The sequence below is a fragment of the Salmo salar genome, chromosome 03 (assembly GCF_965601325.2).
Source record: "Salmo salar chromosome 03, fSalSal1, whole genome shotgun sequence".
NCBI lineage: Eukaryota > Metazoa > Chordata > Actinopteri > Salmoniformes > Salmonidae > Salmo > Salmo salar.
The window spans coordinates 36,350,001-36,375,395 of record NC_138293.1 but is presented as its reverse complement, the minus strand read 5'-3'; the positions used below and the strand labels follow the sequence as shown (position 1 = coordinate 36,375,395).

General features: G+C 43.7%; 1 protein-coding gene across 1 annotated transcript in view; it reads left to right on the top strand.

Annotated features, from left to right (window-relative positions):
- The window catches only part of c8b (complement C8 beta chain), a 74,890-nt gene that overhangs the window by 13,796 nt on the left and 35,699 nt on the right, over positions 1–25,395 (top strand). The window contains exon 2 of the mRNA XM_082973089.1: positions 24,649–25,395. This exon is cut by the window's right edge and continues 258 nt beyond it. The gene's annotated coding sequence lies outside the window, so the exon portion shown is untranslated. The remainder of the gene's footprint in view (positions 1–24,648) is intronic.

Sequence of the window (25,395 nt, the reverse complement as noted above, 5' to 3'; positions counted from 1 at the left end):
CCAACGTGTTGGAGGAAACACCGTACAACCGAAGTCAGCGTGCATGCACCCGGCCCGCCACAGGAGTTGCTAGAGCGTGATGGGACAAGGACATCCCAGCCAACCAAATCCTCCCCTAACCTGAACGACGCTGGGCCAATTGTGCGCCAATTTGTGTGCCGCCTCATGGGTCTCCAGGTGGCGGCTGGCTGCGACACAGCCTGGGATCAAACCCAGGTCTGCAGTGACACCTCTTGCACTGTGATGCAGTGCCTTAGACCGCTGCGCCACTCGGAAGGCTCACACAATTGAATTTTATCAAAGGCAATTTGAATGCACAGACATACTGTGACAAGATCCTGAGGCCCATTGTCATGCCATTCATCCGCCGCCATCACCTCATGTTTCAGCATGATAATGCATGGCCCCATGTCGCAAGGATCTGTACACAATTCCTGGAAGCTGAAAATGTCCCAGTTCTTCCATGTTCTGCATACTCACCAGACATGTCACCCATTGAGCACGTTTGAGATGCATGTTCCAGTTCCTGCCAATATCCAGAAACTTCGCACAGCCATTAATTGTTTATGGTTCATTGAACAAGCATGGGAAACAGTGTTTAAACCATTTACAATGAAGATCTGTGAAGTTATTTGGATTTTTACGAATAATCTTTGAAAGACACCGTCCTGAAAAAAAGTTTATTGTTTTGCTGAGTTTACATTACATATATATTTTGCAGGAAATAATAAAGGAAAATATGTGTAAATATATATATATATATATTTATTTTTACACATATTTTCCTTTATTATTTCCTGCAAAATATATATGTAATGTAAACTCAGCAAAACAATAAACTTTTTTTGCAGGAAATAATAAAGGAAAATATGTGTAAATATATATATTTTTACACATATTTTCCTTTATTATTTCCTGCAAAACCCTACCACCTCTCCCCTAATTGGAGTAATCTAATAAACAATAGCACTTAGGCTTCTACTTCCAGCTTATACATACTACATACATTTTACGGACACAATCTATTTTACAATAGTTATATTTTGTTTGTTTTACGTCCTGGCCTTCCTCTAAAGTCCATCTCTCCCATCTATTTCTGATGGCCATCCAGTTTGATTTCTATTTGCTATATCACTGTCTTCCTGCTTAACTGTTCTCATGTGACTCCCACTCGGTTAAAGGGAAACTCCACCACTTTTCAACCTCATTTTCATTATCTCCAGCAAAACACCAATGTCTACATATGTGAAAACGGCGCATTTAAACGTTTTGTAGAAAAACATATTAAGTAAAAAAAAATGCTACTCGATGACATCATCAAAACGCTGTTTTTCAAACACTCTTGAGATTCTTGGGACAAGAAAACCCCCCCCCCCTTTGGCTAGAAACTCATCGCAGGTTTTGAAAATCCCCGCTTTTTCTTTTTTTCTTTTCATCCTACCCTGTGATGTCACAGAGATGCATTTTCTAGGATCTTATCTTTTTAACCACAGATCATAGAAACGTGCTGTTTTAACATTTGTAAACACTGGTTTGGTTGCTTGCTTGCTCAGCCCCCTTCTGTACTCCCTGTTCACTCATGACTGCACGGCCAGGCACGACTCCAACACCATCATTCAATTTGCTGATGACACAACAGCGGTAGGCCTGATCACCGACAACAACAAGACAGCCTATAGGGAGGAGGTCAAAGACCTGACCGTGCGGTGCCAGGACAACAACCTCTCCATCAACGTGATTAAGACAAAGGAGATGATTGTGGACTACAGGAAAAAGAGGACAGAGAATGCCCCAATTCTCATCGACGGGGCTGCAGTGGAGCAGATTGAGAGCTCCTTGGTGTCCACATCACCAACAAACTATCATGGTCCAAGCACACCATGACAGTCGTGAAGCGGACACGACAAAACCTATTCCCCCTCAGGAGACTGAATGGGTCCTCAGACCCTCAAAAGGTTCTACAGCTGCACCATGAAGAGCATCCTGACTGGTTCCATCACTGCCTGGTATGGCAACTGTTCAGCCTCCGACCACAAGGCACTACAGATGGTAGTGCGAACGACCCAGTACATAAGTCTCCTGAACATCTAATCAAATGGCTACCCAGACTATTCGCATTGCCCCCCCCCCCCCCCCCTCTCCACACCACTGCCACTCTCTGTTGTCATCTATGCATAGCCACTTTAATTAACTCTCTGCTGCTCTTTAACTTCTTGTTAAATTTTATCTCTTATTCTTATCCGTATTTTTTTTAAACTGCACTGTTGGTTAAGGGCTCGTAAGTAAGCATTTCACTGTAAGGTCTACACCTGTTGTATTCAGCGCATGTGACTAATAAAATTTGATTTGATTTGAAGATAATGAATATTATGCTCCCGAGTGGCACAGCGGTCTAAGGCACTGCAACTCAGTGCTGTAGGCGTCACTACAGACCCTGGTTCGATTCCAGGCTGTATCACAACCGGCCGTGATTGAGAGTCCCATAGGGCGGCGCACAATTGGCCCAGCGTGGTTACGGTTTGGCTGGGGTAGGCCTTCATTGTAAATAAGAATTTGTTCTTAACTGACTTGCCTAGTTAAATTATTATAATTTTTTTGAATATGAGGTTGAAAAGTGGCAGAATACATTTTTTTAAATTGCAGAACGTAGGACCAAAGCTCTCGTCCTTTGTGTTGAATGTTTTGAGAAAGCTCTCTTTAGACATTGCTCCATTTTCCTCATGCTCTCTCAGAAGTCCTCTGACCAAAACTGGAATGAAGTTGTCATCACGTCTTGCAGACAATTTTGCCTCAATGTTTCTCAGAATTGCAGCTGACTCCACAGCATAGCGGTCCTGGTCTTCAAGCATCTTGATCGTGTCACTGAATACGCTCAAGTTTCCATGGACAAAGGCCAGCCAAAGTTCAGTCAGTGGATCTTCGAACATTGTTTGCAGGACAACAGGGCTTTTGTCTTCAGAAATAAAAAAGGATTTCAATGACACATACATTTTCAGCACTCTTTCTAGAGCAGGGAGCATGGACAGCCAGCGAACATTGCTGTGTCCTAAAATGTTATGGTACTCCTGGCCAAGAAACTCACAAAAGCTCTTCAGTCTTTCTACTCTGATGGTGAAAATATGAAAATATCCAAATATCTTTGTGAGCAGGTACTCAACATCAAGGGGAATCATATCCAAAGCTGTTCTGGCCGTGTTATGAATGATGTGGGCAGGACAACCTAAGCCAATCACCTCCGGCTGCAGAGCATTTTTAACTCTGGTATGGACATTGACCCTCCCCAGCCTATTCAGTCCTCCAAAGTTGGTATTTGTGTTGTCGGCAGAGAATGCCACGACTTTGTTTTCCAGGTTACATTTTTGGATGACCACCAGGACCTCAGCTGCAAGTTCCTCTGCTGTTTCTCCTTTCAATTCAACAAAATCAAGCAGTTTTGTTTCCACAGATGTGTTGCCATCATATATCTTACAATATCTGACTACTATTGGCAGCAGCTTTACATGTCCATGATTAGACGCATCAATGGACAGGGACACAAATTCAACCTGGTCTAGGTCCTGTGTTACCAAAGTAGTTGCCCATGGTGCTAACATGTTACTCACTATGGCTTCACATTTTGTCCTAGCACATGTAAACTTCGGCTCATAAAGCTTCCATGTCAGTTGTTTTGTGCAGTCCATAGATCTGTAACTATGATTGATCTTCAAAAATACACAATACTGGTGTTTTCACCCAAGAAATTGGTGACCATTGCCCAATTGTTTGTGTTAGAGATGTGAGAATACAAAAATCTAAGCCTCGTGTCATCACAAAGAGAACTTTAAAAACTTCAGCGAACAGGCTTTTTTTTTTTTACATGATCTTTAATTCAGTGACCTTGATTGTATTTCAGCTATCCCTGAACCTGATTTAGCTTTCAGCATTTTTGCAGATGTCTTCAATATTATTGTGTGTAATCATGCTCCCTTCAAAAAATTAAGGGTTAAAGGTACACTGAACAAAAATATGAATGCCACATGCAACAATTTCTAAGATTTTAATGAGTTACAGTTCATAAGGAAATCAGTCAATTGAATAAATTCATTAGGACCTAATTTATGAATTTTACATGACTAGGAACACAGATATGCATCTGTTGGTCACAGCTTTAAAAAAAAAAAGTAGGGGCGTGGATCAGAAAACCAGTCAGTATCTGGTGTGAGCACCATTTGCCTAATGCAGCGCGACACATCTCCTTTACATAGAGTTGATCAGGCTGTTGATTGTGGAATGTTGAATGATGTCCCACTCCCCTTTAAGGAACATGCACCTGTGGAACGGTCGTTAAGACACTAACAGCTTACAGATGGTAGGCAATTAAGGTCACAGTTATGAAAACTTAGGACATTAAAGAGGCCTTTCTACTACCTCTGAAAAACACCAAAAGAAAGATGCCCAGGGTCCCTGCTCATCTGCGTGAACGTACATTAGGCATGCTGCAAGGAGGCATGAGGCCTGCAGATGTGGCCCGGGCAATACATTTCAATATCCGTACTGTGAGACGCCTAAGACAGTGCTACAGGGAGACAACTGAAGTCAACATGTCTTGAGATGTTGCTTCAATATATCCACATAATCTTCCATCCTCATGATGCCATCTATTTTGTGAAGTGCACCAATCCCTCCTGCAGCAAAGCATACCCGCAACATGATGCTGCCACCCCCGTGCTTCACGTTTGGGATTGTGTTCTTCGGCTTGCAAGCTTCCCTTTTTTTCCTCCAAACATAACGGTGGTCATTATGGCCAAACAGTTCTATGTTTGTTTCATCAGACAAGAGGACATTTCTCCAAAAAGTATGATCTTTGTCCCCATGTGCAGTTGCAAACCGTAGTCGGGCTTTTTTATGGTGGTTTTGGTGCAGTGGCTTCTTCCTTGCTGAGCGGCCTTTCAGGTTATGTCGATATAGGACTCGTTTTACTGTGGACATAGATACTTTTGTACCTGTTTCCTCCAGCATCTTCACAAGGTCCTTTGCTGTTGTTCTGATATTGATTTGCCCTTTTCGCACCAAAGTACGCTCATCTCTAGGAGACAGAACACGTCTCCTTCCTGAGCAGTATGACGGCTGCGTGGTCTCATGGTGTTTATACTTGCGTACATGTCACGGTTGTCATAGGGTAAAGCGGACCAAGACGCAGCGGGGAAATGTGCACTCATCTTCTTTTATTTTAAATGGACAAAGAAGGTAAACCAAAATAAATACGTACACAAAAAACACAACGACAAATAACAGGCACAGAGCTATACACAGCACAATCTCCCACAAAAACACAAAAACAAACACATACCTATATATAGGACCCTCAATCAGAGGCAACTAGAAAACACCTGCCTCCAATTGAGAGTCCAATCCCCAATTAACTAAACATAGAAATAAAAAGAACTAGACTAAACATAGAAATACATAAACATAGACCAGTGCCCAAAACCTGGAATAATAAATCAAACACACCACTAAACGCACAACCACCCCGAACCACATAAAACAAATACCCTCTGCCACGTCCTGACCAAACTACAATAACAAATAACCCCTATTACTGGTCAGGACGTGACATTCCCCCCTCTCCCAAAGGTGCAGACCCTGTATGCACCTCAACAAAAAAATACAAAAAAATAAACCCCTAACTAAAGGGAGGGTGGCTGCTATCAATGACGGCTCCTGTGCTACACCCCCCCCCCCCCCAACCCACCTATACTGGAGGTCGCTCAGGCTCAGGTCTACTTCCCCCACCCAACCTGTCCACCCCTGCTGAATGCTCAGGGCTGTAGAGCGTCTCTGGGAGCTCCGGACTGTAAGCCGACTCTGGAAGCTCCAGACTGTAGGCAGACTCACTCGGCTCCGGACTGTAGGCAGACTCACTCGGCTCCGGACTGCATGCAGACTCACTCGGCTCCCGACTGCAGGCAGACTCACTCGGCTCCCGACTGCAGGCAGACTCACTCGGCTCCGGACTGCAGGCAGACTCACTCGGCTCCGGACTGCAGGCAGACTCACTCGGCTCCGGATTGCTCCGGACTGCAGGCAGACTCACTCGGCTCCGGACTGCAGGCAGACTCACTCAGCTCCGGACTGCAGGTAGACTCACTCGGTTCCGGACTGCAGGTAGACTCACTCGGTTCCGGACTGTAGGGCGACTCTGGGAGCTCCGGACTGTAGGGCGACTCTCCTGGTTCCGGACAGTGGGCCATCTCTCTTGGTTCCGGACAGTGGGCCGTCTCTCTTGGTTCCGGACACTCTGGACGAGGCACTGTTGCCGGATACTCTGGACGAGGCACTGTTGCCGGAAGTTCTGGACGAGGCACTGTTGCCGGAAGTTCTGGACGAAGCACTGTTGCCGGAAGTTCTGGACAAGGCACTGTCGTCGGAAGCTCGGGACTGGGCTGACGCACTGGAAGCCTGATGCGTGGGGCTGGTAGTGGAGGTACCAGACTGGGGACACGCACCTCAGGGCTAGTGCGGGAAGCAGGAACAGGACGTACTGGACTGGGCTGATGCACTGGAAGCCTAGTGCGTGTGACTGGTACTGGAGGTATCAGACTAGGGACACGCACCCCAAGGCTAGTGTGAGGAGCGGGAACAGGACGTACTGGACTGGGCTGACGCACTGGAAGCCTGGTGCGTGGGGCTGGTACTGGAGGTATCAGACTAGGGACACACACACTAAGGCCAGTGCGAGGAGCGGGAACAAGACATACTGGACTGGGCTGACGCACTGGAAGCTTAGTGCGTGGGGCTGGTACTGGAGGTATCAGACTAGGGACACACACACTAAGGCTAGTGCGAGGAGCGGGAACAGGACGTACTGGACTGGGCTGACACACTGGAAGCTTAGTGCGTGGTGCTGGTACTGGAGGTATCGGACTGGAGGCACGCACTTCAAGGCTAGTGCGAGGAGCGGGAACAGGCTGAATTGGACTGGGCTGACGCACTGGAGGCCTGGTGCGTGGTGCTGGTACTGGATATACCGGGCCGTGGAGACACACTGGCGGTCTCGATCGCACCTCCTGCACAACCCGTCCTGGCTGGATGCCCAATTCCCCCTGGCAAATGCGGGGTGCTGGCACTGCACACACCGGCCTAAAAACACTTGGCCTCTCCACAGTACGCAATAACCCGAAGCACGGACCTGTCTAGTCAAAGGTTGCTCAACAAAAGCATGGGGATTTGGCTTGGGGCTTACTCCTTGCCCAGCCAAACTACCCGTGTGCCCCCCCCAAAAAATCTTGGGGTGGCCTCTCCACCTTTACCTGCTTCCCAGGCAGGCTGTCACAATGGTCCAGTAGTTGTTCCCACGTCCAGTCAATCCTTGCCTCTAATACCTCCAGCGACCAGGATGCCATTACCTCCCGAGCGCGCTGTTTTCTCCACTCCAGGTGCTGCTCCCGACAGTCCACCCGTTGCTTCCTCCTCCGCTGCTTGGTCCTTGGTTGGTGGGAGAGTCTGTCACGGTTGTCGTAGGGTAAAGCGGACCAAGACGCAGCGGGGAAATGTGCACTCATCTTCTTTTATTTTAAACGGACAAAGAAGGTAAACCAAAGTAAATACGTACACAAAAAACACAACGACAAATAACAGGCCGGTAAGGCACAGAGCTATACACAGCACAATCTCCCACAAAAACACAAAAACAAACACATACCTATATATAGGACCCTCAATCAGAGGCAACTAGAAAACACCTGCCTCCAATTGAGAGTCCAATCCCCAATTAACTAAACATAGAAATAAAAAGAACTAGACTAAACATAGAAATACATAAACATAGACCAGTGCCCAAAACCCGGAATAATAAATCAAACACACCACTAAACACACAACCACCCCGAACCACATAAAACAAATACCCTCTGCCACGTCCTGACCAAACTACAATAACAAATAACCCCTATTACTGGTCAGGACGTGACAGTACTATTGTTTGTACAAATGAACATGGTACCTTCAGGCGTTTGGAAATTGCTCCCAAGGATGAACCTGACTTGTGGAAGTCTACAATTTATTTTCTGATGTTTTGGCTGATTTCTCTTGATTTTCCCATGATGTCAAGCAAGAGGCACTGAGTTTGAAGGTAGGCCTTGAAATATACTGCAAAAAAAATAAAGGGAACACTTAAACAACACATCCTAGATCTGAATGAAAGAAATAATCTTATTAAATACTTTTTTCTTTACATAGTTGAATGTGCTGACAACAAAATCACACAAAAATAATCAATGGAAATCCAATGTATCAACCCATGGAGGTCTGGATTTGGAGTCACACTCAAAATTAAAGTGGAAAACCACACTACAGGCTGATCCAACTTTGATGTAATGTCCTTAAAACAAGTCAAAATGAGGCTCAGTAGTGTGTGTGGCCTCCACGTGCCTGTATGACCTCCCTACAACGCCTGGGCATGCTCCTGATGAGGTGGCGGATGGTCTCCTGAGGGATCTCCTCCCAGACCTGGACTAAAGCATCCGCCAACCCCTGGACAGTCTGTGGTGCAACGTGGCGTTGGTGGATGGAGCGAGAAATTATGTCCCAGATGTGCTCAATTGGATTCAGGTCTAGGGAACTGACGGGCCAGTCCATAGTATCAATGCCTTCCTCTTGCAGGAACTGCTGACACACTCCAGCCACATGCGGTCTAGCATTGTCTTGCATTAGGAGGAACCCAGGGCCAACCGCACCAGCATATGGTCTCACAAGGGGTCTGAGATTCTCATCTCGGTACCTAATGGCAGTCAGGCTACCTCTGGCGAGCACATGTAGGGCTGTGCGGCCCCCCAAAGAAATGCCACAACACACCATGACTGACCCACCGCCAAACCGGTCATGCTGGAGGATGTTGCAGGCAGCAGAACGTTCTCCACGGCATCTCCAGACTCTGTCACGTCTGTCACGTGCTCAGTGTGAACCTGCTTTCATCTGTGAAGAGCACAGGGCGCCAGAGGCGAGTTTGCCAATCATGGTGTTCTCTGGCAAATGCCAAATGTTTGAGCAGACACATGCACATTTGTGGCCTGCTGGAGGTCATTTTGCAGGGCTCTGGCAGTGTTTCTCCTGCTCCTCCTTGCACAAAGGAGGAGGTAGCGGTCCTGCTGCTGGGTTGTTGCCCTCCTACGGCCTCCTCCACGTCTCCTGATGTACTGGCCTGTCTCCTGGTAGCGCCTCCATGCTCTGGAAACTATGCTGACAGACACAGCAAACCTTCTTGCCACAGCTCGCATTGATGTGCCATCCTGGATGAGCTGCACTACCTGAGCCACTTGTGTGGGTTGTAGACTCCGTCTCATGCTCATTCAAAAGTGACCAAAACATCAGCCAGGAAGCATAGGAACTGAGAAGTGGTCTGTGGTCCCCACCTGCAGAACCACTCCTTTATTGGGGGTGTCTTACTAATTGCCTATAATTTCCACCTGTTGTCTATCCCATTTGCATAACAGCATGTGAAATTTATTGTCAATCGGTGTTGCTTCCTAAGTGGACAGTTTGATTTCACAGAAGTGTGATTGACTTGGAGTTACATTGTGTTGTTTAAGTGTTCCCTTTATTTTTTTGAGCAGTGTACATCCACAGGTACACATCCTGTTGACTCAAATGATGTCAATTAGCCTATCAGAAGCTTCTGAAGCTATGACATACTTTTCTGGAATTTTCCAAGCTGTTTAAAGGCACAGTCAACTTAGCGTATGTAAACTTCTGACCCACTGGAATTGTGATACAGTGAATTATAAGTGAAATAATCTGTCTGTAAACAATTTTTGGAAAAATGACTTGTGTCATGCACAAAGTAGATGTCATAACCGACTTGCCAAAACTATAGTTTGTTGACAAGAAATTTGTGGAGTGGTTGAAAAACGAGTTTTAATGACTCCAACCTAAGTGTATGTAAACTTCCGGGGATTGGAAATGATGGAGAAAATTACATTGATGGAAGCTACAATCTTTCCACAGTATTAAAGCTGATCTACCTCCTAAAATAAATAAAGAATATAAAGGAAGACAGGGTTCGTACCGTTCCTACTGCAACTCCTCAAGCGCTTTCACCACATTACCCAGAATCCCCATGTTCATGTGACCCAATTTATCAAACACTCCTCCCCATTCATCTGCTCTCACAGATGCACTAGAGCTAGACGTCTAGAGGAGGCTCAGTCAGTGGCAGAGCATTCATCACATTATAGTTGTAAGTTCTCTTCAGTTTCATCATTTCGCCCCTTGATACTAACCCCCCTCAGGCTAGAGTAGTACCACATGGTTGATGGTTTGAATCATGTGGCAGGAGTAGTCGTCGCTACATAATGTGATGTGTGTGTGTGTGTGTTTTTAAAATCTATGCAGGAGTCAAATTATAGGCAAAAAGCTATCAAATGTTGCCAAACATACAGCTTAACTCATCCTTTACCAGCAACAACCATTGCTCCTGCATTAAATTGAAAAATGCTTTAATCAGATTTTTTTTGTTGAACATGCACAAAAGTCAATTTTGTAGCTATATGATATGGAGTGGATTGGGAAAAAAGGCTGAAAATGACATATTGACTTAGTGTTGTGTTGTAATTAAAGCTCAATGGAATGCCTCGTTTACACAACTCTGTTTTCTCAACTGTGTTGATTTCATTTGGTCAGATTTCATTGTTGGGTGGCGTTATCGGTGGAGCAGAAGTCATCCAGTTTTCCAGACAGCTGCCGAGGTCAGATCCAGAGGGATAGGACTTGCGCTCTCTCGCAATATGGTGCATAGAGCACAGTCGCACAATGGTGCATAGCCAGTCAAATCTCTGTCACACGTCTGACTCCAGCTGTTATAGAGATCTTAAAATCGCTCCTTCTGAAGTCCTGGTCAAGTTTTTGCTTTAGCCAATTGTTAGGCTATTCTATTTTAAAGAAGCGCTTTGGCTACTTGCCTGGGTGTGCAGGCATTTGTTCCAGCCCAGCACTTAAGACAATATTCTCCAGGGCTCTCATTCATGAAGCGTCTCGGAGTAGGAGGGTTGATCTATGATCAGACCCCCTGTCCATGTAGTCCATATAATCATATTCATTATGATCTTAAAGGTCAAACTGATCCTAGATCAGCACTTCTTCCCTGAGTTGCTTTATTCTTAGAATAGGACTTGGAGACCCTTCTACTTAAAACCTTGAACTGCACATTGCATATTGTGTTGATAGCTAACTAAATGTCATATTTATAAAAGCAGTAGTCGAATCGGCGTTATGTGAGTTCGTGACCTTGGCGGTTGCCATTGTAACGACGGCAAAAATATTTCACTTATCATTAGCCGCATGATTAGCTGCCAATGGGCTGTGCTGTGGTTAAATCCCTAACTAATCTCCTGAGTGTGATAACATATGAGGTGGCAACAGTTTCACACTCAGTTTCACACCTCCCTCCCAGGCTCCCACTGTGGCAGCTCCATACGTCGTGGTGTGGCGCGGCCTAATCACTCATGTGAGATTAATAAGCGACATTGAGGAGACGTTGAGGTGTGGTGGCAGCACGACTAATTACTATAGCTGACAGACAGCACTGCAATAAGCGGGAAGGGTGAAGATTGAGAGAGAGAGAGTGTGTGTGTGTGTGTGTGTGTGTGTGTGTGTGTGTGTGTGTGTGTGTGTGTGTGTGTGTGTGTGTGTGTGTGTGTGTGTGTGTGTGTGTGTGTGTGTGTGTGTGTGTGTGTGTGTGTGTGTGTGTGAAGTACACCGTCATCACCACTACATCAATATCTGGCATGTAGTTAGTGAACATGTTAAAGAGATACCAGCCTACCCTTTGGGCAACAACGTCAGCTCATCTTCCATACTTGATTAATATTTCATTGAGTTTGTGAGTGTAAATTCAATGCGAAGCCAACCAAACCTTGAAAAGATTTTGAATTGAAACCTGGGTTAATTTAAGACGAGAACAATTGTATGTTTCTTGACTGCATGATTTTCTGTGTTTGCTGGAGCTGCTTTCTTAGAGAAAAGAAGACAAGAAAAGAAGCGATGGAAAAATGTAACAGTATATGTTGATGGTTTTTGGCTAATTCAATCAAAAAGCCATGTTAATTCAATGTGATTCCATTAATAATAAGGCATAGTAAAATAATTTTGACACTCAACCAATGTCTCCCTGGTGGGTATGCAAAGCATGTTTCTAATGCTTCAGATGACCTTTCAGTTAGTCAACAGTAGAGGTCGACCGATTATGATGTTCAACGCCGATACCGATTATTGGAGGACCATAAAAAGCCGATACCGATTAATCGGACGATTTTTATATATATATTTGTAATAATGACAATTACAACAATACTGAATGAACACTTTTATTTTAACTTAATATAATACATAAATGAAATGTTCAATTTGGTTTAAATAATGCAAAAACACAGTGTTGGAGAAGAAAGTAAAAGTGCAATATGTGACTTGTAAAAAAGCTAACGTTTAAGTTCCTTGCTCAGAACATGAGAACATATGAAAGCTGGTGGTTCCTTTTAACATGAGTCTTCAATATTTAAGTTAAGACGTTTTAGGTTGTAGTTATTATAGGAATTTATAGGACTATTTCTCTCTATACCATTTGTATTTCATATTCCTTTGAATATTGGATGTTCTTATAGGCACTATAGTATTGCCAATCTCAGGAGTTGATAGGCTTGAAGTCATAAACAGCGCTGTGCTTCAAGCATTGGGAAGAGCTGCTGGCAAACGCAGGAAAGTAATGTTTGAATGAATGCTTACAATCCTGCTACTGCCTACCACCGCTCAGTCAGACTGCTGTATAAAATATAAAATCATAGACTTAATTATAATATAATAAACACACAGAAATACGAGCCTTAGGTCATTAATATGGTCAAATCCGGAAACTATCATTTCGAAACAAAACTTTTATTCTTTCAGTGAAATACGGAACCGTTCCGTATTTTATTGAACGGGTGGCAACCCTAAGTCTAAATATTGCTGTTACATTGCACAACCTTCAATGTTATGTCATAATTATGTAACATTCTGGCAAATTAATTACTGTCTTTGTTAGGAAGAAATGGTCTTCACACAGTTCGCAACGAGCCAGGCGACCCAAACTGTTGCATATACCCTGACTCTGTTTGCACAGAACGCAAGAGAAGTGACACAATTTCCCTAGTTAATATTGTCTGCTAACATTAATTTATTTTAACTGAATATGCAGATTTAAAAATATATACTTGTGTATTGATTTTAAGAAAGGCATTGATGTTTATGGTTAGGTACATTGGTGTTACGATTGTGCTTTTTTTGCGAATGTGCTTTTGTTAAATAATCATCCGTTTGGCGAAGTAGGCTGTGATCCGATGATAAATTAACAGGCTTGATTATGTGCAACGCAGGACAAGCTAGTTAAACTAGAAATATCATCAACCATGTGTTGTTAACTAGTGATTATGTTAAGATTGATTGTTTTTTATAAGATAAGTTTAATGCTAGCTAGCAACTTACCTTGGCTCCTTGCTGCACTCGCATAAAAGGTGGTCAGCCTGCCACGCAGTCTCCTCGTGGAGTGCAATGTAATCGGCAAAAAATGCTGATTACCGATTGTTATGAAAACTTGAAATCGGCCCTAATTAATCGGCCATGCCGATTAATCGGTCGACCTCTAGTCAACAGAGCAGGCTACGTGGCAAGGCCAATGGTTTCTCCAGCCACTTTGTGCATCAAGAAATTATATTATTTTTCATCTCACAGAATAGGTTTGTTAGGGTGTTTGACGGTCAAACCACACGACTACATTACTTTACAAATAAGACATTTGTGTATTAAAGCCCATTAAAGCTATAATAAACAATGCTGTAATGAAAAAATATTCAGGTCACAGTTGAGATGAGATAGTGTTGGCTCAGCTCACACATTTTTAATTGTATCCATGACCCTTTTGCAATTATGGGAGTCACCTCTCAGCTATTTATTTAGTTCAAAGTGAAAGTGGTCTCATTAATTACTGGCTGCATGAAATAATGACCACACTGAGCTCCTCTGTGGTCTTTTGTAATGTTCAAAGGAAAGTCTTCACAAAAAACTCGCCTCAACTCTCTTTTCACAACTAGGAAGATGGAGGGAGGCAGTAGGAAGGAGAAAAAAGGAGGACAGAAAAGGACAGAGGTGGGGGGAGAGAGAGAGAGAGAGAGAGAGAGAGAGAGAGAGAGAGAGAGAGATTTAAATGAAGAGAGGCTGGGACAAAGATACAGAGAAACAAGAAAGAAACTGAGGAAAAACTGAGAAAGAGAGAGTGTGAGACAAAGATAGAGAGAGAGAGGAAATGAGCCAGAGAGATGTGTCTTGGCTGCATTCGAGGTCGTTGAGTGTTCCTCCAGGCCTCCTCTCCTGGAGCCGTCCCAGTTCTCTCCCACTGAATGTGCTAAATAGGCTGTTTGAACACAATGTTTAGACACTGAGACAGAGCACAACAACAGAGCAAATCAACAGTAAATTAAAGACTCCTCAGGGAAGCCATAGAGAGACATCGGAGGCGGTTGGAGATTCCTACTGCCCAATTACTCATCCCAGGCTGACCGGGTCCAGCCCCTCCTCACACAGCCTCACGCACAGCAGCATGCGTGCTGCCTGTATTTCTAGATACTTAGAAGCCACGTTAGGAGACCAGACCTATAGAATGAGACAAGACGTATAGAACATAACATGTGGATTTACAGGATTTGCTTGATTTATTACTGTCACATTGCAAGGTAGTTGCTGCACTCAATCCTAAGCATAAATATGTAATCGATGCTACGCCATTGTATCATCAACCTCAGCGATATACAACTACTGTAATATAGTTCACAGAAAGCTTAGTAAGACTAACATTCTGGGAATAGTGCGTGGATGCTGCGTGTGTTTTCTTATTTATGTCACGTCCCAGACTTGAAGTTCCCGTCCTCCTCTCCCAATTAAATTGTAATCCTTTGTGCTGGAAGCTGAACTGGTAGGCTGATGTAGGAGCGTTTTAGAGGACAGACCCTCTCTAACCCTGTGCCCACCCATGCCTGGCCCTGTTGGAGCTGTGGCTAAGTGAGTGCACTGCTCCAAGGTTTATTTTGACATAAACTCCATGCGGCAAAGAAGCCAATTGCGCTGCAAATACTAATTTCGTTTACCAGCTATATCCAGTGAACCTGAAGCCTCTAGTATCTATCAGGAGGCAAATGAGTATGCTGCTGCTGCTCCAAATCAACGCATGAACAGAACAGAACAGTGTTATTATGCGGCTTTCTTTCCCTACTCCCCTCACTTTGACCGTTGTGTCGTTTCGGGGGGGGGGGGGGCAGGCTGAGAGCTCTTCCATCTTGCTAGAAATGAGGTTAACTAATGGAGCGTGAAGGACCAGTCTGATATCAGAGGCCATCAGTCCTTTTGGAAGTCCAGACCAGACGCTCGCTGTGGATCTCAGAGAATAGGAGAAGAAAAAAATGAGAAAAAAACTCTTTCCTTTTGGGTTCCATCCAGCAATGTGGCTCTTTCCAGTCAGTGGTGCTGTTAAGTAGAACAGGGGGAAATCAATCTTTTGTTGGACTGTCTTTCTTTGGCTCTGTCCAGCACTATTAATGTGGCTGTCTCTTATCAGTTTCACTGTTAACGCCTGGGTTTAAATAGTAATTGCTTTCCTTATATTAGGAAGTGGGGTGCGCTTGATATAGCTTATCGGTAGAATATGTGAAGTGGATTTGCAATTTTGGGACTATTCCAATGGTTTTATAATGCCATGCAAGCTAATTAAAGCAGTGTGCACACCTAGTATTTGAGAGAAAACAAAAGTAACAATTTAATTTATGGTGCCCATAATGATCTGGTAATTATATGGAAACTACATGGTAACAGAATAAGTAATTATAAGCCAATTTAATTACCAATTTTATTCATGAATTATTTCAAGTAAGTCTAATTAGGCCACCACAAAATACCAAATACTATTTCCACCCAGACCTGGCACTGTAAAACCTTGTTGTTTGGGCACACAGATGTAATAACGCAATTAATTGGTAGCCTGCAAACAGTAATAAATTGCAGTATAGAGCTGTTAACCAATTAAAAGTAGCTAATTAGATATCCACTAGCAGCAAATATGTGTAATCTCATATTGGAGGGCTATCGGGTGCTTGTTAGGCCACCAGAGATGAGAGATGATCATTTATTGTGAGGGCTTGATAACAATTGCTGAATCCATGGAGACAGCTCCCTAAATGAGTAGAATTCTCTTTCAAGCCCGAAGAACAAACCCTTCGGGCTGATATTATTTGGTACATAAAAAAGTATGTTAGGCCTTGAAGTACTGTAGAGAGGACATGTTGCCTGGGACTATCCTAGGTGACACGAGGTAGAAACAGTAGGGTGAGCCTCGCAGGCACGGGGCTGGAACTGAAGCTAGCTCAGGCAGGTTGTGACAGTCCTGTCCCCATCCATAAGCTGGCGGGCATTTTGTAACAAAGATGAACAGCACTAGGTGCCAAAGCCAGTCTGTCAAACAAATGGCCCCACCACCCACAGGCCACGCCAGCATTGGCACCACAGCAACCCACACAGATAATCTAGGGACAGGCCTGGCCTGCTAGTCGACAGACATGTCAGCCACACACACACACACACACACACACACACACACGCTCACACGGACACACACACACATGCTGGAGTGTCTGCTGAGGCTGGTATGAATACAGATGTAATAGGCCGTGGCTGGTTATGGATGACCTTTCAACCTTTGTTACCCATCTGTATGGTAGCTAGGGACTAATCTTACCATCTGAGCCTAATGGTACATTAAGATTGTGTTTTAAATGCTGCCTCTATTAGGAGATACAATTACAGATAAACAGGAAATAGAATGATGTGATGTTTGCCTTCACTCAGACCTCTAATTCGTTTTGTGCTTAGTGTGACTAGTGATGCTGGTTAACATGAATGACTACACATAAATTAAGCTTTAATGTAATGATGGAGACTTAAAGTTGAATTTAATATTTAATATTGAAAATATTTATTTCTAATTGAGTTTTTTTTTTATGGGATTTGAATGTTTCCTTTGGTGAAATTCAGAACATCAGTTTTGTTTGACATGTCTCAGTATTCAGTATCAGGGGATACAGTCAGTTACAAATAAACAGCAACGTCTGAAGTGGAATCAACCCTCAGTATGTCCAGGGAGCCGGTTAAAGATACATTCATATTTCACCATATTGACAACATATTGGCAATATCATCTAAAAACGCAATCGAAAGAACGTTAAATCAGTTCCAATGTTAACTGGAAAAATTGTAATACTGTGTGTCATATTGAACGTCTGCAAAACAAAAAAAGCAAATTGATTTCCTCTCTTTGATAAAAAAAAATATTCTGAGCACATTTCTGCTGAGTGACAGGTTATATATACCTGATACCCAAAGGGTCTGACTTTGCCATGCGAAGGTGTGTGCTCTGACTCCCTCCCCAAAAATCAATGGCTTACTCGGTGATTGATGTTCTCAGTGTTAAGAGGAGAGAGTTGTCATATTTCATCAGGCTTCCTTCCCCACACGGCAAGAGGCTGTATTTGTTAGCTAATCCCATTTTTGACGGCAGCGGCAGATTTTTGGACGGGAGCAATGGAGGGGTCGGTGGGGGCTGAAAATATATTTTGCTTAAATTAGCTCGCTCTCTCTCTCTCTCTCTCTCTCTCTCTCTCTCTCCTCTCTCTCTCTCTCTCTCTCTCTCTCTCTCTCTCTCTCTCTCTCTCCTCTCTCCTCCCTCTCTCTCTCTCTCTCTCTCTCTCTCTCTCTCTCTCCTCTCTCTCTCTCTCTCTCTCCTCTCTCTCGTCTCCTAAACTGAGTAAAGACAGGAGCAGGAGGTGTGGAATAGACATGGACATTAAATAGACTTACTTCCATAAGGAAGTGTTCCCTCAACCCCTCACATGAGAGACACAAGAAATATAAATGAGCCAGATAAATAAAATAAAGTCAGGACTTTTGTCTCCAGGCTTTGACAGACTGACTCTTAACAGCTCAGTGTGAGAGGAGAAGCTGTGATGAACACACACCAACGCATGACGCTCCATCGCTCGTTAACTCTGACCCAAATCATAAGACTGGAAGCTGTTAAAACACAGAGCAGATTGTGTGTGTGTGGGGGGGGGGGGTGTATGTGCGCGTGTGTGGGTGGGTGGGTGGGTGCGTGCATGTGTGCCTTTGTGTGTGTGTGTGACCTACATACCACTGGTTTAGAAAAGCAGTCATATATCACATTAAATTGCTCTTCCATCCTCTAACTTACTAATACATTGAAAATTACATCACAATAAGGGTCTTTGTGACAGGGAAGGAAATTGCCTTCCCTTGTCTTCTCTGACACTCGGAGGGTTTTGTCAGAGAAGTACTTATATGTATATTGGCCTCCCACTCGGATCAGGCGACGTGACATTATCTGCCGTGACATTATAAGCGCACTTGAATCATTCCCCTGGTGAAATGCTTGCAGGCAGGGCGACACACAGGGCCAGACATTTACGTACTCACACGCAGAGAAACAGTAATGACTAGACAGGTTGCAATAACCTGTTGTTCTGGGAAATGTAATGTGATGTGTCTCCTGTGTTTGAGTAATAGTAGGGCTGAAGACTCACCTGTAGAGATGGAGGAGAGGAGCTAATCGAATCAAATGTCATTTGTCACCTGCTTTGTAAGCAACAGGTGTAGACTAACAGTGGAATGCTTAATTACGGGTCCTTTTCCAACAATGCAGAGCTAAACATAGATTTAAAAAATACAAATAAAACAAGAGATAGAAATACTGACACAAGGAATAAACACACAGTGAATAACGAATAACAATAACGAGTAAAAATAACTAGTAACGAGTCGATGTGCAGGGGTATGAAGTAATTGAGGTTGCTATGTACTGTACATATAGTAGGGGTAAAGTGACTAGGCAACAGGATAGATACAGTTGAAGTCGGAAGTTTACATACACTTAGGTTGGAGTCATTAAAACTCGTTTTTCAACCACTCCACAAATTTCTTGTTAACAAACTATAGTTTTGGCAAGTCGGTTAGGACATCTACTTTGTGCATGACACAAGTAATTTTTTCAACAATTGTTTACAGACAGATTATTTAACTTATAATTCACTGTATCACAATTCCAGTGGGTCAGAAGTTTACATACGCTAAATTGGCTGTGCCTTTAAACAGCTTGGAAAACTCCAGAAAATTATGTCATGGCTTTAGAAGCTTCTGATAGGCTAATTGACATCATTTGTGTACTTGTGGATGTATTTGAAGGCCTACCTTCAAACTCAGTGTCTCTGCTTGACATCATGGGAAAATCAAAAGTAATCAGCCAAGACCTCTGAAAACAATTGGAAACCTCCACAAGTCTGGTTCATCTTTGGGAGCAATTTCCAAATGCCTGAAGGAACCACGTTCATCTGTACAAACAATAGTATGCAAGTATAAACACCATGAGACCACGCAGCCGTCATACCGCTCAGGAAGGAGACGCGTTCTGTTTCCTAGAGATTAACGTACTTTGGTGCGAAAAGTGCAAATCAATCCCAGAACAACAGCAAAGTACCCTGTGAAGATACTGGAGGAAACAGGTACAAAAGTATCTATATCCACAGTAAAACAATTCCTATATCAACATAACCTGAAAGGCCGCTCAGCAAGGAAGAAGCCACTGCTCCAAAACCGCCATAAAAAAGCCAGACTACGGTTTGCAACTGCACATGGGGACAAAGATTATACTTTTTGGAGAAATGTCCTCTGGTCTGATGAAACAAAAATAGAACTGTTTGGCCATAATGACCATCGTTATGTTTGGAGGAAAAAGGGGGAGGCTTGCAAGCCGAAGAACACCATCCCAACCATGAAGCACAGGGGTGGTAGCATCATGTTGTGGGGGTGCTTTGCTGCAGGAGGGATTGGTGCACTTCACAAAATAGATGGCATCATGAGGATGGAAAATGATGTGGATATATTGAAGCAACATCTCAAGACACCAGTCAGGAAGTTAAAGCTTGGTCGCAAATGGGTCTTCCAAATTGACAATGACCCCAAGCATACTTCCAAAGTTGTGGCAAAATGGCTTAAGGACAACAAAGTCAAGGTATTGGAGTGGCCATCCCAAAGCCCTGACCTCAATCCTATAGAAAATTTGTGGGCAGAACGGAAAAAGCGTGTGCGAAAAAGGAGGCCTGCAAACCTGACTCAGTTACACCAGCTCTGTCATGAGGAATGGGCAAAAATTCACCCAACTTATTGTGGGATTCTTGTGGAAGGCTCCCTTAAATGTTTGACCGAAGTTAAGAAATTTAAAGGCAATGTCTCTCTCTCTCAATTCAATTTCACTTCAAAGAGGCTTTATTGGCATGGGAAACACATGTTAACATTGCCAAAACAAGTGAAGTAGATAATATACAAAAGTGAAATAAACAATAAAAATGAACAGAAATCAATACACTCATTGAAGTTTCCCAAGAATAAAGACATTACAAATGTCATATTATGTATATATACAGTGTTGTAACGATGTGCAAATGGCTAAGGTACAAAAGGGAAAATAAATAAACATAAATATAGGTTGTATTTACACTAGTGTTTGTTCTTCACTGGTTGCCCTTTTCTTGTAGAAATCCTGCTGCTGTTATGGCACACTGTGGTATTTCACCCCAGTAGATATGGGAGTTTATCAAAATCGGGTTTGTTTTCGAATTCTTTGTGGATCTGTGTAATTTGAGTGAAATATGTGTCTCTAATATGGTCATACATTTGGCAGGTTAGGAAGTGCAGCTCAGTTTCCACCTTATTTTGTGGGCAGTGCAGTGTGCACATAGCCTGTCTTCTCTTGAAAGCCAGGCCTGCCTACGGCGACCTTTCTCAATATCAAGGCTATGCTCACTGAGTCTGTACATAGTCAAAGATTTCCTTAAGTTTGGGTCAGTCACAGTAGTCAGGTATTCAACCACTGTATACTCTCTGTTTAGGGCCAAATAGCATTCTAGTTTGCTCAGTTTTTTTGTTAATTCTTTTCAATGTGTAATTATCTTTTTGTTTTCTCATGATTTGGTTGGGTCTAATTGTGTTGCTGGGACTCTGTGGGGTCTGTTTGTGTTTGTGAACAGAGCCCCAGGACCAGCTTGCCTACGGGACTCTTCTCCAGGTTCATCTCTCTGTAGGTGATGGCTTTGTTATGGAAGGTTTGGGAATCGTTTCCTTTTAGGTGGTTGTAGAATTTAACGTCTCTTTTCTGGATTTTGACAATTTGCGTTTTAATTGGTGTTTTATGTTGTACACTGAGGATATTTTTGCAGAATTCTGCATGCAGAGTCTCAATTTGGTGTTTGTCCCATTTTGTGAATGATTGGTTGGTGAGCGAACCCCAGATCTCACAACCATAAAGGGCAATGGGTTCTATAACTGATTGAAGTATTTTTAGCCAGATCCTAATTGGTATGTCAAATTTTATGTTCCTTTTGATCCCATAGAATGCCCTTCTTGTCTTGTTTCTCAGACCGTTCACAGCTTTGTGGAAGTTACCTGTGGTGCTGATGTTTAGGCCAAGGTATGTATAGTTTTTTGTGTGTTCTAGGGCAACGGTGTCTAGATGGAATTTGCATTTGTGGTCCTGGCGACTGGACCTTTTTTGGAACACCATTATTTTGGTCTTTCTGAGATTTACTGTCAGGGCCCTGGTCTGGCAGAATCTGTGCAGAAGATCTAGGTGCTGCTGTAGGCCCTCCTTGTTTGGTGACAGAAGCACCAGATCATCAGCAAACAGTAGACATTTGACTTCAGATTCTAGTAGGGTGAGGCCAGGTGCTGCAGACTGTTCTAGTGCCCTCGCCAATTCGTTGATATATATGGTGAAGAGGGTGGGGCTTAATCTGCATCCCTGTCTCACCCCACGGCCCTGTGGGAAGAAATTTGTGTTTTTTTGCCTATTTCAAATCAAATCAAAGTGTATTTGTCACGTGCGCCGAATACAACAGGTATTTCACCTTACAGTGAAATGCTTACTTACAGGCTCTAACCAATAGTTCAAAAAAGGTATTAGGTGAACAATAGGTAAGTAAAGAAATGAAACAACAGTAAAAAGACAGGCTATATACAGTAGCGAGGCTATAAAAGTAGCGAGGCTACATACAGGCACCGGTTAGTCGGGCACATGTAGATATGGTTAAAGTGACTATGCATATATGATGAACAGAGAGTAGCAGTAGCGTAAAAGAGGGGTTGGCGTGTGGTGGGTGGCGGGACACAATGCAGATAGCCCGGTTAGCCAATGTGCGGGGGCACTGGTTGGCCGGCCCAATTGAGGTAGTATGTACATGAATGTATAGTTAAAGTGACTGTGCATATATGATAAACAGAGAGTAGCTGTAGCTTAAAAGACAGGTTGGGGTGGCACACAATGCAAATAGTCTGGGTAGCCATTTAATTACCTGTTCAGGAGTCTTATGGCTTGGGGGTAAAAACTGTTGAGAAGCCTTTTTGTCCTAGACTTGGCACTCCGGTACCACTTGCCATGCGGTTGTAGAGAGAACAGTCTATGACTGGGGTGGCTGGGGTCTTTGGGGCTTCTTAGCCCCAGTGATGTACTGGGCCGTACGCACTACCCTCTGTAGGAATAGGCTTTGTCGTGCCCTCTTTACGACTGTTGGTGTGTTTGGATCATTCTAGTTTGTTGTTGATGTGGACACCAAGGAACTTGAAGCTCTCAACCTGCTCCACTACAGCCCCGTCGATGAGAATGGGGGTGTGCTCGGTCCTCCTTTTCCTGTAGTCCACAATCATCTCCTTAGTCTTGGTTATGTTGAGGCATAGGTTGTTATTCTGGCACCACCCGGCCAGGTCTCTGACCTCCTCCCTATAGGCTGTCTCGTTGTTGTCGGTGATCAGGAGGCCTACCACTGTTGTGTCGTCTGCAAACTTAATGATGGTGTTGGAGTCGTGCCTATTTTAACCGCACACTATTTGTTTGTGTACATGGATTTTATAATGTTGTATGTTTTTCCCCCAACACCACTTTCCATCAATTTGTATAACAGACTCTCATGCCAAATTGAGTCGAAGGCTTTTTTGAAATCAACAAACATGAGAAGACTTTGCCGTTGTTTTGGTTTGTTTGTTTGTCAATTAGGGTGTGCAGGGTGAATACGTGGTCTGTCGTAGGATAATTTGGTAAAAAGCCAATTTGACATTTTCTCAGTACATTGTTTTCACTGAGGAAATGTACGAGTCTGCTGTGAATGATAATGCATAGGATTGTCCCAAGGTTGCTGTCTCTCTCTTTCTCTCTCTCTGTCTCTCTCGATTTATCTCTCTCTGTCCCTCTCGCTGTCTCTCTCTCTCAGTTTATTTCTCTCTGTCTCTCTCTCTCTCTCTGTCTCTGTCTCTCTCTCTCTCTCAGTTTATCTCTCGCTGTCTCTCTCTGTCTCTCTCGGTTTGTCTCTCTCTGTCTCTCTTTCTCTCTCCCTCTCTCTGTCTCTCTCTCTCTGTCTCTCTCTCCTGTCTCGGTTTATCTCTCTCTGTCTATCTCTCTCTCTCTCAGTTTATCTCTCGCTGTCTCTCTCTCTGTCTCTCTCTGTCTCTTTTGGTTTGTCTCTCTCTGTCTCTCTCGGTGTATCTGTCTGGCTCTCTTTCGCTCTATATCTATATCACACCCACGCTCTCTTTCGCACACACCCACACATACAAAAGTACAATGTCACACAATGTCACAGCACACACATGTGCACAATGCCACATGAACAACTGAGCAGAGCTGCTCTTTTTGAGGACAGACACAGTGGAGTAGAGGTCTACTCTTCCAACAATGAACCATCACCATGCCAACCACATTGCTGTTCTCTGTGCCAGCTTTTGCCTTGGCACTGCCCCTATGTTAGAAGTGGATAATTCAAGGGCATTAAGCGCGCCGGGGCTTCCAATTCAAAGTGTTTGTGTGAGTGTGTGCGTGTATGTGTTTGCGTGTGTTTGTGTGTGTTTTTGTGTTCCAATTCCAATGCTCCCAATGCCAAGATCCTCTCTCTCCACAGTTCTGCCCTAGAAATTAATCTGCTCTGCTAGCAGCTTCCTTCCCTTTCTTCTACAGTAAATAGCAAATTATAAAAAGCACTGACCAGTGGAGGCTGGTGGGAGGAAGACGGACTCATTGTAATGGCTGGAATGGAATAAATGGAAGGGAGTCAAACATGTGTTTTCCGTATCCTTGATGTGTATGATACCGTTCCGTTTAGTCCATTCCAACCATTACAATGAGTATGTCTTCCTATACCTCCTCCCACCAGCCTCCACTGGCACTGACCCTATGTAGGGTGTATACGTTTGTAATACAGTATTGTTTACTTTCAGCTTCAATCTGGGATTAGTTTTTCAGGAAAATCACAGATTGTACCTTTAAGAATGGAAATAACCTTGGCGATGTAAACATAAACCAAAACGTGATAGCTAGACAAGATAATGACTACCTAGTTTAGTGATGAATTGGTATCAGCCATTTTCATGTTTTAATTCATTATAATAAAGACTAATGCGGGAATGTGTTTGTCATGTTACTTACCAGTGGCTAATACACACATGTTAGCTAATGCTAAATGTCTTCCCTGTCTCTTTGACTTCCAGTGCTACTCGAAGGAGGGACAGAGATATACAACATGAGGACAATCTCTGAAGTATCCTACCAAAGAGGCATGCCCCTACTCAACCTGGCCTAAGGAATATAACAGTACCACCACAACCCATGCGTTCCCTTTGGGAGGAAGTATTCACCAATCACTAGGCGGGAACTGCACTAAAGAGCAATAGAGGGACCATGTAATACTTGACCTTCTTTGAGGGACATTTTAGCCGCCATGTTAGAACTAGTCTAAAGCATTCGAGAGGGCCACTCCAAGATCTGCCTCTTCATCAGCTCTGAGAGATCACTCAGACACTCCCAGGATGAGCCTACACTGAAGGAGATCAGAACCCATGGCTTTCTTCACTAAATACCATCACACTTCCCACAATGGACATGGAGGAGAGCTCCGTCCTAGACCTGGAGTATAGGAAATAGTGGGCTCCGTCCTAGACCTGGAGTATAGGGAATAGTGGGCTCTGTCCTAGACCTGGAGTATAGGGAATAGTGGGCTCCGTCCTAGACCTGGAGTATAGGGAATAGTGGACTCCATCCTAGACCTGGAGTATAGGGAATAGTGGACTCCGTCCTAGACCTGGAGTATAGGGAATAGTGGGCTCCGTCCTAGACCTGGAGTATAGGGAATAGTGGGCTCCGTCCTAGACCTGGAGTATAGGGAATAGTGGGCTCCGTCCTAGACCTGGAGTATAGGGAATAGTGGGCTCCATCTTAGAATTAGAGTAGGGGACAGT